This window comes from Marmota flaviventris, chromosome 8, assembly GCF_047511675.1.
Source record: "Marmota flaviventris isolate mMarFla1 chromosome 8, mMarFla1.hap1, whole genome shotgun sequence".
Classification (NCBI taxonomy): domain Eukaryota; kingdom Metazoa; phylum Chordata; class Mammalia; order Rodentia; family Sciuridae; genus Marmota; species Marmota flaviventris.
Genome location: NC_092505.1, coordinates 52,905,113 through 52,922,573, shown reverse-complemented (window position 1 = coordinate 52,922,573; position 17,461 = coordinate 52,905,113). Strand labels below are relative to the sequence as shown.

The 17,461-nt window shown below is 37.9% G+C and overlaps 1 pseudogene; it reads right to left on the bottom strand.

Moving 5' to 3' along the window:
* Nucleotides 1–6,157: 6,157 nt before the first annotated feature.
* Nucleotides 6,158–14,844, bottom strand: LOC114093220 (eukaryotic initiation factor 4A-I pseudogene; annotated as a pseudogene).
* Nucleotides 14,845–17,461: the final 2,617 nt, after the last annotated feature.

Below are 17,461 nucleotides of genomic sequence, written 5' to 3'. Positions count from 1 at the left end.
GGAACTTTGACAAACTTTACCCCCCTTCAGGATTAGGAAGACAGTGTTATCTTTCCTCCCCACAGTTGGCCGCCTTGAGCACACCCACTGCAGGAGGGAGATGCCAGCTGGGGATCTGGGAAATGAATATCTCCCGAATTAACAAGTGAAATAACATGCCATCAGGGCGCCCTGGGAACCTCTACTGAAATGTAACTCTTAAAAAATTCCTTTAAAACCCCTTGTCCCTCCTGATCAAGAGGGTCATAGCCTTTGGGACAGGAGTCCCCTGTGTTTCTCCTTTGCTAGCAAAGCAATAAACCTTCTTTTTCCTTTTTCTCAAAACTGTGTCTTCATTAGTAAATTGGCATTAATTGCCTTTAAGGACAGGGACCGAACTTTTGGTTACAAATTTTGGCACCCCAGGTGGGACCGCAGAGCAGACCCTGCTCCGCTTTCTTGGGAAGGCCTGGCACTCCAAGCCACTGTACCTGCTGCCAAGGATGTAAGGTGAACTTTTTGATAGCTGACTACTGGAAAGTTAGGAGATGTGCCTGAGGTCAAACTGAACCAGAGGAGCTATTCCTGTAAGTGAGGGGAGGGACTGAGGGACTCCCAGCAGCTGCTGAAACCCCTTTTGCTTCAGGGAACTCCCACCTTCCTTCCCTGCACTGTAAAAATGGCTCCACCTTCATCTACTTTGAGAAAAAGGAATCTGAATGCAGTAAAGTCACTACACCAAGATCCTTGATTTTACACATCTGGTTCCCCTTTGTGGGAGCATCTGGTCCCCTCATGGGGACATCTTTGGTACCACTGGTGTAGGAGACACAGGTAAGTGGGAGTTGGGAAATTGGGGAGATTTTCCCCCATCTGGTCTGCTTTAAAGGTTCCCATCTGTTGGTCATGGTTTGGGGATCCTCTCTGTTTGCTTGTCATTGTGTTTTGTTTGTATCTGTTTCTGGCCCTTAAGACCTGAGCAATAGTGTGTTGATCTTATAGATTGTTTCTTGGAAATGATCTTGTCTGAATGGGTCACCTACTGATGTAAACGTGTCTAAAAAGATGATGTTTAACTGTAACAATCTGGTCTTTGAATGGTTTTCTGAAGTATTATGCAATCTTGCAGTTGAAAGTTGGTTTGTCAGAAATAAGATAATTAATAAGGAGTCTTAACAGTCAAAAACTAAGTTGGATGCAAAAAGTGCTGCCTGTAATCTAATGTGTGAGCATAGGAGGACTCTCAGGAGGACCCCCACCCCCATCCATTCCCTCCTGGATGCTTCCCTCCCTTCCTTTGACGATCAGAACTGCTAGCAATTCAGATTGTAGGACTAAAAGAAAAATATGGGATAATTAGTAAGAAAACATCCAGTTTCCCTTTGTTCCCACAGAGCCTTCATAAGCCTGATTAAAGTCTCCCATTACTGTTTCTGTGATCAGATGTACTCAATGTATTTTATTTTGAGATATTTCAGAACTTATGCCAGATGTTTGACCTCACCTGGAAAGATGTTATGCTATTACTTAGCCAACCTTTAGTCTCAAATGCCCCAGGTATGCTTCTCCTGCTTCTCTGTAGGGAGCCAAGAGGTCAATTTTTCCCTTGAATACAAGTGCTAGTTTTTCTGTTCTCACCCCTTACCTTAGACCTCTTAGAAATATCTGAACAGCCTATTGCCAAAAGGTTTACTCCCCCTGAGTTATGAACAGGCCTTGGAGCAAGATTTAACCTGTCACAGAGAGAGGAAGAATAACTCTAAAAATGGTCACACAAGGAAACAGACCTGCTCAACAGCCAGTGGCTTATCTCAGTAAGGAGCTTAACATTGTAGCTTTGTTCTCAAAAGTAATAGAAAGTAAAGTACAATAATTTTCTGACATCCAAATCTGTCCAATTACCAACTAGGAAAAAAAAAAAGTGGTTAAAACGCCTTAGGCATGAGGTTTCCGCTCAAAATAGCAGTTTCCCCCAGCTCCTTCCAAACCTAAGCCAGGACTTACACTGAGATGCAAATTGAAGAAGCCTTCAAGCTCAGGAGACTTATCTCAGGCCCAAGGAAAAAGAAGTAAAAATGTCTTTTACCTGAACTCAAACTAAACTAAACCAAAAAGTAAATTGTGTAGTACTTTACTAAAATAGTTACCTGCTGTGTCATTTTTTCTAGGACTCGTTTTTCTTAGATTCCATATTCTTTGATTTTCGTCCTATGCACCTAGGTTAATGTTTTTCTGATCAGTTCTATTTTTTTATTCAATTACAGAGTTTTTAAACATCTGTAACATTGCAATGGAGATTCACCTGCGAAAAGCTACAAGGCCTTTACTTTTGTATGTATGCACACTGTGCATTGTGTTGTCTGACCATGTGTGTGTATGTGTGTCCATATGTCATGTACATGATATCAAGATTGGCAGATAGAAAATGAGCGCTCATAAAAATTTCTTTAAAAAAATGGATCCAAATACTTTTAATTCACATGATTTAAAATGGTTCAATTTAAATTGTGTAAACAGATAAAAGTAAAAATGTCTTTAAAATTAAACTCTATTCACAAATCTTTCTAGATGATCAAAGAACTAATAAAATGTTGATGTCTATAAAATGTCTAATATCCCTTGATTCTAAAAATTTTCTTCAACAGAAAATTGGCTAATACTGTTTAATACGCTTATCTGATATCTTGGTAAAAACAAGTAAAGTAGATTTGACATGGAATTACTCATAAATGTCTTTCAACATCTGATTAATTTACAAGGTTAAAATACCAACTGTTAAATATACCATCAAGTACGCTTACCTCCTTGAGTTCCCTTGGGTAATATTATTGATGTTTTCATAAATTGGTAGATTAAAAAGGGTTTAAAGTTGCTTTGTCATCACTGGAAAATGTTACTAAGAATTTAAATTTCCAACAGGTATAATTCTGTATACTTGAAAATTGTGTTTTCATGAAATGGTAAACAGATGTGATTCTAAATACAAAGGCCCAAAGGTTTAAAATGTTCTGATTAAGAGTACTGTAAATAACATAAAGTATTTCTTTTTATTAAAATAAAATAATCTGCCCAAATTCAGAAATTTACAAGGATTGTTTCAGAATGTGAATAGAAAAGGGAGTTGACAGACAAGAAGGAGGAATTAGAAGGTTCTAGGTACAGAAACTATATTCAATAGAGGGAAAAGAAAGTGCTTCTGGATAAGAAAGTCTTTATATTATGAAATAAATAAGAGGGTTTAACTAAGTGATAAAAAGATCTGTGTAAGTTAGTTATGTATGTATGTGAAACAATCAGTCAAAATTATTCAAGGTTTTTTTCCCTAAAGTTAACTGTTAATGTATTGATATAAACCAAAGTTTAATCTATGTGTTAAGAAGACAAGGATTTCTTAAAACATTAATTTACCCATAACATTGTGTTTATCAAGCTTTGTTTTTTGAGCAAATAGTCTTGAAAAAATTAAAGATTATACAACTATGGTTAAAATAACTTTTATTTTGAAATGTTATAATATGTTATTTCATTAAAAGCTAAACTTGATTAATATAAAACATCAATGTAATTGTGGTGCTATTACTCTTCTTTGTATATTAAATGTGTCCATATCTTTTAGATACCCAAGTCTTTAAGGTAGAAGCTTTAAAAGAACATTATATCAAGCTGGTGTTCTCCACACTCAAGTTGTATGGTAATTTTAGGCTTATAAGAATAACATATTGGATATTTATTTATATCATTTAATGTTCTATAACTAGACCTGTTATCAATAAAACATATAAAGTTTTATGTTATTTTTTACACTGGCATAAAATTTAAATGTATTTTTAAGTTAATGAAAGCCTTTGTAAAGGTTAATATTGTAAAACACAAAAGAATTTTGCTACTTTTCCACAAAAGGTTAAAAGTTCTCAGCCTTTCTTTAATTTGTGTTTTAAATGTACTATCATATTGTGTTAGCTAATATTCATGTGCACTCAAACAACAATATATGTAAACTTTGTAAAAGGGTATTTAAGAAGCAAAGATCAGTTTCAAAACCAGAATACTTTACTTAAGATGTATTTGTAAAGATTTATGAAGAGCCCCACCTTACCTGAGATAAGGCTCTGCCCCCCACATTAGTACATGTCAGAATGACTCCAAAGTAGGCCAGACTTCAGTTCATTTAAAGTTATGTTCAAAGGATTTATTTTTGTTGTTAAGATTACTAGGATCTCTGGCTGGGGATGTGGCTAAAGCAGTAGTGCGCTCGCCTGGCATGCGTGCGGCCTGGGTTCGATCCTCAGCACCACATACAAACAAAGATGTTGTGTCCGCCGAAAACTAAAAAATAAATATATATATAAAAAAAGACTACTAGGATCTCAAACAGGGGATATAATATATAACTAAGCCAAACTTCAAGATAATTATTACACAAACTAAATATGTTTTTACTCATGTTGATTTTGTTTTGTATTTTCCTTATAAACTGTCTAAAGTTTGACTGTTAATGTTTTGCAGAGGTAGTGCAACCTGGGTTAATTTAAGATAATAAGCCATCACCTACAGGACAGATAAGATAGTTCAAACCCCAATTTAAAAAAAGGGTAAATGACTGTAAAGTTATAGACATTAAAGTTAAAGCCCAGTACTTCTTTTTTAATACTTATTTTTTAGTTGTAGTTGGACACAATACTTTTATTTTATTTATTTTTATGTGGTGCTGAGTATCAAACCCAGGGCTTTGCAGGTGCTAGATGATACTCTACCACTGAGCCACAGCCACAGCCCAAAGCCCAGTACTCTTAATTTAAGACTGGCGAGACTGATTTGCTAGGTGTTTAAGATCAAGACTTAAAATTAAATTTAAATTAAAAGGGCCAAGAAAACCAATATCTGGCTCTTGCTCTCCGAGTCAGCCTGAATCCAGGGAACAGGGAACTTCTCTAAAGAGCTTTGTAACTCTGGACTACATAACCTCCCAATCAGGGAGATTAATGATACCACTGGAAAATAGAAAGCCAAACAGTACACTTGCTATGATGAGGAGGGTCACTGGAGAAGGGAGACATCCCTGATGCTTCCAAGGAAAGTCACATGGTCAGCAACACCTGGACCCATCCTAGTGCAAATGGTACTAGCAGAACTAAAAAGCTGCTCTCAAGTTCCCTTAAGAGTGGTTTCCATGGGTAGCTGACTCTTAACAATAAATAAGAACAAAAGTCAGTTTGACCTGCTTCATCTTAAACACCTAGCAAAAACAGTTAAAAACAAAATAGTCATTTATTCCTGGACATTAAAATATATATAGTAGTTAAATGTAACTTAAGATATACACTTGTATTAGCCCCCAAAATAAGTAAGACTGGAGGTTACAAAGAGAGTTTCTTAGGAAGAGATGTCTAATAACTATCAAGTGAAACTGCAAAGTCAGAAGTTTTTAGTAGTTTAAGGTCTACAGATCTTCCTGACCTCCTACTCAAGTAGAATTAATAATTGCTAACATGGTTATCTAGCCCAAGTAGCAGAAATTAAGGGCTCTCTACTAGACACAGAGGTCATCCAGTAAAAATTTTCCAAGATCAATTGACATTAAGTAGCTTAACTACATCTTATGGGGATGGACATCTGTAACATATTCAATGTTGTGTTTGCATTCCTGATAATTCTGGGGATGTGGGGCTGGGGATGTGGCTCAAGCGGTAGCGCGCTTGCCTGGCGTGTGGCCCAGCTTCGATCCTCAGTACCACATACAAACAAAGATGTTGTGTCCGCCGGAAAACTAAAAAATAAATATTAAATATTCTCTCTCTCTCTCTCTCTCTCTCTCTCTCTCTCTCTCTCTCTCTCTCTCTCTCTCTCCCCCTCACTCTCTCTTTAAAAAAAAAAAAAAATCTGGGGATGTTAAAGATTTACATTCCCAAATGAAGGCCTTGTCCACTCTGGCCTCATTTTGGGGTCAACTTCTCAGCCCTCACATCTCCTAATGAAAAATTATTAATTTATATTATTTTCATGATAAATATTGACATGTTCCAGATGCTACAATATTTATTTTGTACTCATGTCTTTTTGTTTCTCTCTCATAGAAGCACCCCTCCTCAGATGACTTTACAACCTGTTCTTCCCTAACCAGACTTCAATCTGACCTGACTTCTAAAAGGGAACTCCTAAGGTGTTTGCCCACCTCACATCACCCCCTCTCAGCTCCAAAGCAGCCATAACGAGCATCATCCCTTTTTCTTACAGCAGTAAAAAGTTCCTATAATTAAAAAGGGGGAAATGAAGCCAGAGGTAGACAGTCAGTATAGAAAGGTAAATCAAGTCAGGTCAGATCAAGGAGGCCAGTTTTGAGTGGGTCTGGAAAGTTGGAGACTATCCCCAGAGTGATTTAAATTCCTTCAGCAACCTTTCTCCATTCTATCAAAGATTTGAAAGGGACACATAAGACAATAGGGGAATGATAAAACCAACCTAATTCTATCCTAAGATAGAAAGTTATAAAAAGTTTATTTCTATTTTAGTAAGATATTTATCTGGCCTGACCATACTCTGATGGCTAATCTTGTTCAATTCCAAACTCACCCATGCCTGGCTTTCTTTGACCAGATAACAACCCTCCCTAAAACCTCAACAGCACCTCATAAATTCTGATGTTAGAATCTCAATCTACTCCCAACCTTGAAATATTAAGCCATATAGATCATTAACCTGCTATTTGCCTTTGTATTATGCTTGCCAGAATCCTGTTGAGTTCTCAAGATCCCTCCCACTTTGTAACTTTTTGTGCTATGAAACTTTTTTCCTACAGAGCTGGGGTCTATTCTCTAGCCTGGTTTTGGGTGAGACAATCACTGGGTGAGACAGTTGCTGGCCAGCCCTCTCTGTGAACACAATATAAGCTTGCTTTAATTTGATATAAAATTGGAGTTCGTGGTCTTTTCTTTGTGTTGTGGTTCAATAGTGTCCTGATCAGTCATGCTACTAGTTATTAGATACTAAAACTTGGAATAATGTCAGTTATGTAGGATACTACATAAATAGTGAAGGAAAACATCAACATGATCATTTGATGCAGAAAATTTGACAAATCTTAATCCCTTTCCATGATTAAAAAAGAAACACACATACACACACAAAATGAAGATAAAAGGAAACTTCCTCAACCTAATAAAGGGCATTTATGAAAAATCAAACATTGTGTTTATTAAAAGTTACACCCATAGAAATTAGGAAAGAAAAAGAAACTTAGAAGAATCTACTTTAGAAAAAAGAAGCAAAACTATTTATTAGCAGATGGTAAAAACTTGCATATAGAAAATCTTAAGACAGTTATAGCAGTGAATTCCTGTAACACCTTGGGAGGCTACCTGGGAGGCTGAGACAGGAGGATCAAAAGTTGGAGGCCAGCTTAATCAATGTAGTAAGACCATGTCTCAAAATAAGAAATGGCTGGGGATATAGCTCAGCGGTAGAGTACTTGCCTACCATGCATAAGGCCCTAGGTTTGATTTGATCCACAGTAACTAACACACAAACACACACACACACACACACACGTAAAAGAAAATCCTAAATACACACACATGCACACATACAAAGTAGAACTACTAATGAATGAGTTCAGCAAAGCAGCAGGATTCAAAATCAAACACAAAACTCAGTTATATTTCTGTACACTAGAAATAATACAAAAAAGAAATTAAGAAAACAATACTATTTACAATAGCAATGAAAAAGAATTAACTACTTAGGAATAAATTTAACCAAGGAAGTGTGAGACTTGTACACAAAAAATTATAAAACACTTAACAGAAAATAAAGAATTAAGTTAAGAAAAAGATATTCCCAGTTCATGAATTAGAAGAGGTGGTATAAAGATGGTACTCCTCCCCAGGCTGATCTACAGATTCAATGCAATATTCCAACTCAGCAATGGAGAAATTGATCCTAAAATTTATATGTAAATACAAATGACTCTGAATAGCCCAAAAGACTTGAAAAAGAAGAACAAAGTTGGTGGACTCACACTTTCTAATTTCAAAATTTACTACAAATCTACAGTGGTAAGAACTGTGGTACTGGCATGAGGATAGACATGTCGCTCAATGGAATAAATTCAGAGTCCAAAAAAATAAATTATTTTCAAAAAGATTGCCAACAACTTCCAGGCATGGTGGTGAACACCTGTAATCCCAATGACTCCAGAGACCGAGGCAGAAGGATCTCAAGTTCAAGACCAGCCTGGGCAACTTACCAAGACCCTGTGTCAAAATAAAAAGTAAAAAGGGCTGGGGGTATAGTTCAGTGGTAGATCGTGTCTGAGTTCAATCATCAGTACAGAAAAAAGAAAAAGTTTGCGAACCATTCAAGAGGGGAAAGAAAAGTCTTACCAACAGTGTTGGACAACTGAATATCCACATGCAAAATAATGAATTTGGATCACTAAATCACATGATATACAAAAATTAAAATGGATGCAATACCTAAGTGTAAGACCTACGTCAATGAAACTAAAACTCTTAGAAGAAAACATACAGCCGAAGCTTCATGACGTTAGATTTTGAAGTGATTTCTTGGATATGACAACAAAGGGATAGCTACAAAAGAAAAACATAGACAGATTAGATTTCATAAAAAAAATTTTAAAACCTATGCCTCAGGGCTGGGGATATAGCTCAGTTGGTAGAGTGCTTGCTTCACATGCACAAGGCCCTGGGTTCAATCACCAGTACACGTCCCCCTCTCCACAAAAAAAATCTATGCCTCAAAGATGTAGATGTAGCTCAGTAGTGGAGCACTTAACTAGCATGTGCAGGACCACAGCACTGGAGATAAAGTTGTGCCTCAGAAGATGTGATTTTGAATTCAATTTGCAAATACTTTATTGAGGATTTTTGCATCTATATTCATCCAAGATATTGGTCTATCATTTTCATTTTCTTATTCTTTTTCTTTTTAATCTTCTTATCAGGTTTTGGTAGCAAAGTAACACTGGCTTCATAGAGTGAGTTTGAAAGAGTTCCTTCTTCTATTTTGTGGAATAGTTTGAGGTACATTTGGTATTATTTCTTCTTTAAAAGTGATAAAATTCAGCAGTGAATTCATCTGGTTCTGAACTTTTCATTGTTGAGAGACATTTTATTACTGCTTCAATCTCATTGTTAGTTATTGATCCATTTGGATTTTTATATCTTCTTGGTTCCATTTTGGTAGGACATAGGTGTATAGAAATTTGTCCATTTCTTCTAGATTTTCCAACTTATTGGTATACAATTCTTCAAAATATTCCCTAATGATCATCTGTATTTCAGTGGTATCTGTTGTAATAACTCCTTTTTCATCTTCATTTTATTTATTCAGATCTTTGTTTTCTTTTGGTTAGTTTGACTCAGGGTTTTTCTATTTTGGTTATCTTTTCAAAGAACCAACTCTTTATTTCAAGAGTTCTTTGCTTTTTTCTTTTAGTCTCCATTTCATTTATTTCTGATCTGACCTTTATTATTTCTTTCTTTCTACTGATTTTGGATTTGGTTTGTTCTTGTTTTTCTAAAGCCTTGGGATGCATCATCAGGATCATTATGTTATTATTTAATATCTCTGTTTTTCTGACATAGCCACTCACAGTTATAAACTTCCTTCTTATATGTACTTTTTCTGTTTCCCACTGGTAGCTTTGTGATTCTAGGAATTTTTAAATTAAACCTCTGATTTCTTCAATTACCCACTACTCATTGAAAAGTGTATTGCTCAATCTCCATGAGTTTGTATAATTTCTGCAGTTTGTCTTGCTGTTGATTTCTAATTTTTTTCTCTTATGTTCTGATAAAATGCAAGAAGTTATTTTGATTTTTTTTGTTAAGACTTGCTTTATGGCCTAAAATATGATTTAGTTTTTAGAAAGTTCTGTGTATTGATTAAAATAATATGCATTCTACAGTTGTCACATAGAATATTCTGTAGATGTCTATTAGGTCCATTTGATCTAGTATAATTTAACTTTAATTTTTTTTTTTTTTTGTTGTTGTTGTTGGGTTTTGTTTGCCTGGATGATCTATCTATTGTTGAAAGTGAGCTATTAAAATTTTCCACTATTACTGTATTGGGCCTTATCTCTCCGTTTGTGTCTAGTAGTGTTTATTTTATAAAATTTGGTACTCTGACATTTGGTGCATTTGGTGCATACATATTTGCAATTTTTATATCTTCTTGATGGATTAGACCCTTTATCAATATAATGACTTTCTTTGTTCTGATTTGGGCTTGGAGTCTCTTTTGTCAGATATGAACATAGCTACTCCTGTTTTCTTGTGGATTCCATTTGATTAGAATATCATTCTCCATCATTTCATTTTCAATCTGTATAAATCCTTGCTTGGGGAGCAAGTCTCTTGCAGACAACAAAGAGTTGGGTCTTGTTTTTAAAGCTAATCAGCTAGTCTGCATTGTTTAATTGAATTCAGACCATTTACATTCAAGACTATTATTGAAAAACATATACTAGTTCCTATCATTATATTGTTCTTTTGGTTGTTTTGAATAACCTGTGTTCTTTCCCCACCCCTTTATTCATCTTAGAGGTTTGATGGTTTGCTGAGATAATAATGTTTGATTCTTTCTGGCTTCTCATTTGTTAATCTACTGTTCTAGTGAGATTTATTCTTTTCTGTGCTTTTGTGGTCATGTTTTCTTGCTTCCTTATCTGGGTGTAGAATTCTTTTGAGCATTTTCTGAAATGCTGGTTCAGTGGCCATGAACTCTTTTAGCTTATGTTTATCTTAGAGGTTTCTTTGTGAGTTTGAGGTTTACTGGGGTACTTTACCACTGAACTACATCCCCAGCCCCTTTTTACTTTGAGACAGGGTCTTGTTAAAAATTGCAGGGTTGGCCTTGAACTTGCAAACCTCCTGCCTCAATCTCTCAAATTGCTGAGATTATAGACACGTGCCACAAAGTCCTATTTGTCTTAGAGTCTTTATTTCTTCTCTGATTCTGAAGAATAGCTTTTCTGTACATAGCAATCTAGTTAGGCAGTCATTTTCTTTCAGGGCTTGAAATACTTCAATCCATATCCTCCTGGCCTTTAGAATTTCTATGGAGAAATCTTCTGTAATTCTGATGGGTTTGCCATTATAGTAACTTGATGCTTCTCTCGTGCAGCTTTTAATATTCTCTGTTCTATACTTTTGGCAGTTTAATATGTCACAGAGTTGTTTTCTAGTCATGACTATTTGAGGTTCTAAATGCTTCAAATACCTGGATGTCCGTATCATTCCCAATGAATTTTTCTGCTATTAATTCATGGAATATAATTATTTTTGTTGTTGTTTTGTTTGTTTGTTTTTAGTAGTACTGGAGATTGAACACAAGGTTTCACACATGCTAAGTAAGTACTCTACTACTGAACTGCATCCCCAACCCTATTTGTTTTAAGACAGATCTGTCTAAATTGCTTAGGTTGGCCTCAAACTTGTGACCCTCCTACCTCAACCTCCTGAGTAACTGGGATTACAAGCATTGCCTGGCTACTGAATAGGTTTTCTTTGCCATTCACCTGTAATCTACTCCCTCCTCTAAATCTTTATGTTGAATGGTTTTCAGTGTTGTTTCAGGGATCTCGTATATCCTGATCCCAGTGTCTTGTTTTTATTATTATTATTATTAATAATTGTCAAAATGTGATAATTTGTCCACCTTGTCTGTAAGCCTTGATACTCTTTCTTATGCTTGATCTGGTCTGTTGCTGAGGCTTTCAATTGAGGTGTTGTTATTGTTTTTAAATTTGACTTATTGAGCTTTAATTTCCAAGATTTCTATTTGATTCTTTTTCAGAATCTCTATCTTATTAGTAAATTGCTCTTTCATATCCTGCATTGTCTTTCTTAGTTCATTCAGCTGTTTATTTGTATCTCCTTTGAACTCATTGATCAGTTTAACAATCAATCTTTTAAATTCTTTGTCCAGAATTTCATCCACTTCAATATATGTGGAATCAGTTTTTAGAGTTATTTACTTTTGGAGGAATTATGTTGCTATTTTTTTTCTCATGTGGGAATTTATGCATCTCTTGGGATGGAACTTTCTTCTACTTTTATGTGAGGGCCTTCTTAGTAAGTAGCCTTTCTCTTGAAAATGCGTCCAGGGAAATAGGTTTGCATCTAGTGTTGAGTTTAATTCCAAACAGAGTTCTTAGTTTCCATGTGGTTTCTCTGGCAAAATATTTGCAAATTTTGACACAGTGCATGCTGTGTCAGAGCCTAAGTGACCCACTCTCTCTATATAGGTCTTGCAAGATGGGAGACTCTCTCTTGAAGTTCAGACAGGGGTGTTGTAGACAGCTGCATGCATGGTGTGTGCCCTCTGTGGTTACTCCTCTAGATTTGTCAGCAATGTGTTTCAAGGGACCCATTAAGAAATGACAAGATAATCCAAGGAAAGGGAGAAAATATTTGCAAATCATGTATCTGATAAGGGACTGGAATTCAAATTATACAAAGAATTCTTACAACTCAAAAATAAAAAGATAAACAGCCCAATTTTAAATAGGTAAGATATTCCAATAGACATTTAAAACAATTTGAGATACCACTTTATACCCACTAGGATGGCTTTAATAATATATATATTTTTTTGATACCAGGGATTTAATTCAGGGGCACTTGACCACTGAGCCTCATCCCCAGCCCTATTTTTTTGTACTTTACTTAGAGAAAGGGTCTCACTGAGTTGTTTAGTGCCTTGCAGTTTCTGAGGCTGGCTTTGAATTTGCAATCCTCCTGCCTCAGCCTCCTGAGCTGCTGGGATTACAAGCGTGTGCCACTGCACCTGGTTTATAATAAAGTAAAATTTAAGAAGGAAAACAGCAAGTATTGACAAGGATATGGGAAAACTGAACTATATCACATTATTCCTGGGCATGTAAAATGGTTTAGTTGTTGTTGGACACTTAGTTTCTTAAAATGTTAAACAGAGTTGCCATATAAACCTAGCAATTCCATATGTTCACACAAATACTTGTACATGATCCTATAGCAGCAGCTAGCAGGTCAAAACTGCAAGAGAAGAACCTGATTGGCCCACTCAATTTGTCTTCTCTCACTAAGTGTTAGGTGTGGATGGGCCTTGAATCAGGACACGATCCTGGGCTAATCTGAGGGCCACTTTGTATCATTACATAATAGCCAGAAAGTGGAAACAAATGTCTGTCAATGAATAGACAAAACAAAATATATATGGTATACTCACCCAAGGGAATATTATTCAGCCATAAGAAGGACTGAAGGATTGCTGTACACAACAACTTGAATGAGCCTTGCAACATTGTTAAATGAAAGTAGCCAGACACAAAAGGCCCATATTATATTAGTTCCACTTTTTCTTTAGCTTCAGAAAGTGACATTTATTCAAAGGAAAAATGAAAAGTGTCCATCCCTTGGCTCCCTCCCCTTCTCCATCTGCTCCTAGCCCTTCAGGATTGAACCTTCACCTGGAATAGGTAACAGCCCTCTCAGATGAGGACAGTAATACTGAGTGGCATCTCCTCGGTAGAGGTGTTGTGAAAGGTCTTGATATCTTGAAGGGTCCTCTTGCTGTCTTCTGTCACCATGTTAATAGCCACACCCTTGCAGTCAAAAGGTCTTCTACAGTGGACTCTGTGGCTTCAGTTTTACCTTTTTTTTGGGGGGGGGGGATTGTTACTGGGGATTGACCCAGAGGCACTTGACAACTGAGACACATCCCCAGCCCTTTTTATATTTTATTTTGAGACAGGATCTCACAGAGTTGCTTAGGACTTCGCTAAGTTGCTGAGGCTGGCTTTGAACTTGCAATCCTCCTGCCTCAGTCTCCCAAGCAGCTGGGATTACAGGTATGTGCCACCACGCCCCATATGCAATTTCTCTCTTAATGTTGATGACCATGGCTGCCTGGGAGATGGTCAGGGTTCCATGCTAGTCAAATGGTGTGTCCAGCTTCCTCTCTCTCATTCCACATAGAATTGGCAGATACATCCCCAGGGCCAAACCTTCCTTCTTGACAAGAACATGAATGAGTTTTCTCCTGAACTTCCTGGTTATCTTCAGCAATCATAGGGCATTGTGACTGACAAGAAAACCACCTGGGTAGTGATGTCAAGCTTTTGAAATATGTCATAGATCTGGTCCTTAAATCCATGGCTTAACATTTCCTCAATTTCATCCAGTACAAACATCTTGATGTATTTGGGAGACAAGTATCTCCAGTTAAGCATGTCAAACATTTGGTCAAGTGTACCCACGAGGATGCAGGGAGTATCCATCTGCAGCTTCAGCACCTCAGCACACATGTTGGTACCCTCAATGCAAGGATGACAGGGGGCATCCATGTGATCTTCTAATGCCACCACCGCCTTCTGTGTCTGCTAAGCCAACTCTTAAGCAGGTGTCAGGACAAAGGCTTGGTTGGCCTTCAGATTCAACTCACTCTGTTACAGAAATGATTTGGCAAATGTGCCATTTTTCTGATTCCAAATTGGGTCTGAGCAATCACATCAGTACCCTTGTTATGAGGAAGAATTGTTCAGTGCTGCCTGGCAGAGGCCTTCTCAAAACCTTACATATAGATGCCATGGATCAAAACCTTAGGTGTAGATGCCATGGTAGAGGGTCTCCAAGAGGTTCATATCATTGAAGTTGTTGACAATCTCATTGCAGTTCTTCCTGATAATGCCTTTGGGCTCCATTCCCTATAGGTCATTGTCTCTGGATTAAGAATCCTGACTCATAACCATGATCTTTAAAATTTCTGTATAGTTTCATTTATATGAAATGCCCAGAATAGCCAAATCCATAGAGACAGAAAACAGATTAGTGGCTGCAGGGAGACAAGTGGGGGTGGGGGGTTGGAGATATGGGATTTCTTTTTAGGGTGATGGAAACCTTCAGCAATTGGATTAATACTGATAATAGCACAATCTTGCACAAATTTATTTATTTATTTATTTATTGCAGTGTGCCCAGGACCTCATGCATGTTAGGCAAGTAAATGCTGTGCCACTGGGCTGCACATACACTGAGCTCAACCCCAACATTGGAAATATACTAAAAACTATTGGAATGTACATTTTTTTTTTAAAGAGAGAGAGAGAGGGAGAGAGAATTTTTTAATGTTTTATTTTTTAGTTTTCGGCGGACAACATCTTTGTTTGTATGTGGTGCTGAGGATCGAACCCAGGCCGCACGCATGCCAGGCGAGCGCGTTACCGCTTGAGCCACATCCCCAGCCCTGGAATGTACATTTTTAAATAACTAAAATGGTGAATTTTATTTGAAGTGAATTATATCTCAATAAGAAAAATTTTAAGAGGGAAAATGGCCTTTAAAGATCAAGTAATTGAGGAGCCCTGCAGAACACTGAAGAAATCCTGGTGGGTTTCTGTTATTGTTGTTGTTGTGTTGTTTTGCTTTGTTTTCTAGTTGACTCTTCTTCAGAGAAAGCCTGTGTTTGACAGCTAGCAGGTCAAAACTGCAAGAGAAGAACCTGATTGGCCCATTCAGTTTGTCTTCTCTCACTAAATCTTAGATGTGGATGGGCCTTGAGTTAAGGCACGAACGACCCTGGGCTAATCTGAGGGCCACTTTGTATGGATAATGGCCACTTGGGGACTTTGGGAAGGGCAGAAGCACCCATCAGAGCTGAAGCCCTCCTCTAACGGACACCCTGCCATTTCTGCCTTCCTCATCCAGTGTCTGTCCTGAAGTGTCTCTGGTCCAGCAGCCAGCACTGAGTCTCAGTCAGCCACTGTCCCTTCCTGCCTCCTCCTGCTCTCTAACCCCACTTCCCTCCCTTAGGAGATCCTTCTACACTTGAGGAAGTTTGGGGGAACTCCTCAGTACCCTGTTATCTGCTCCAAGGAAATCTAAAGTTCAGGCATTTAAACTCAAGGCCTCTCACTGAGTTAAGAGATCAGTGACCCAGGGAACATTCTTGTGGAATGGTTTGAGGAGGCTGAGTCAGCTTGTTCTTTGTTAGGGTGGGGCTGAGGTCATTAACCTTCTTCAAACAGTGTCCTTGTCTTCTTTTTCCTGCTCTTACCTCCACCTCAGGAGATGACAGGGCCCCTGAGACTCCTGAATCACTACCCTATCTTGTCCCAAGCATTGTACTTCAGGAGGAGGGTAAAACTAGAAGACTCTGCTTGACCCTCAAGAGATAATTTGAGGTGTTTGGGACAGGGGTAGGAAGTCTCCTTGGTATCATGTCCATAATTACTTCCTGTGGTTGCATCTGTCTCCCCCAACGGACTCCTTTAACCCCCTTATGGGCCATTTTCTCATGATCTAGAATTTTCCCCTGAACCTCTGTCTCCACACCTGTGGCTCTCTAACCTGGTTTCTTCCCCTCTCTTGACCTCAGCTTCCTTATCTGTAAAATGGGACTAGAGATAGCATTTACTTTATAAGAGTGGTTGTAAGGTTTAGATAAGGCGCATGCTACATTTCCCACAGCATGGGGCAAGCCATGCATGCTCAGAAGACATTGGCTGCTGCTGTTCTAATGTTATTATTGTATCCATTATACAACTAAAATCCAAGGAGCACTTATTATGTGTCAGGCTTCATGCCAGAAACCTAGTGGGTGCATAACATTGTTTGGTCTCAAAGGGATTTAAATCTATTTGGAGAAAGAAGAGAAACCATCAATCAGTAAAATAGTTGATAAACATATAATCTGGCCATTTTTCAAAGCCAGAAATGCTCAGAAATCTTAATTTGCAACTTGCTGTACTGCGGTTTGAATCCAGGGCACTCTATCACTGAGCTATGTCCCCAGCCCTTTTTATTTTGAGACTCACTAAGTTGCCAAGTCTGGCCTTGAACTAGAAACACCAGGCTGCACTTCTGATGGTTGTTGTTGTTTTTTTTTTAGTTGTAGTTGGACACAATACCTTTATTTTATTTATTTATTTTATATGGTGCTGAGGATCGAACCCAGTGCCTCACACATTCCAAATGAGTGCTCTACCACTGAGCCACAACCCTAGCCCCACTTCTTATGTTTAAATGCAGCCCCCCACCCTTGCCTGCATATTCAGGCCCAGCTGTTTGGCTGGATAAACCCATCATCAACAATGCCAGGGACCTAGCCTGAAGAAATCTTTATGGTTTCTTCACACTTTTCCAGACAGTCCTCCTCTTCCCATGCCAGGCCAACAGCATCTGACACAGCTATTGGCTTAGTGAGCTCTGTCCCTAAGTTTCCCATCTTCAGGTGACCAGGAGATTTTCAGGGACGAGTAAGGATTTTGTCCCCAACTTGGGCCTGGGCAGGAGGACTTTTGTCTTGGGACCAGCCAGTTCTAAAAGCTCTTTAAGGGAGGATGTAGGATGGGGGTTGGGAGGTGAGCAAGAGGTAGCTAAAGGCATCAGTCTGAGGAAGGGAGGAGAGACCACACCTAAGGATAGGGAGGAGTCCAGGAACTCAGCCAGTTAGAGGATCAAATTCCTCCAGGGTGGACTTA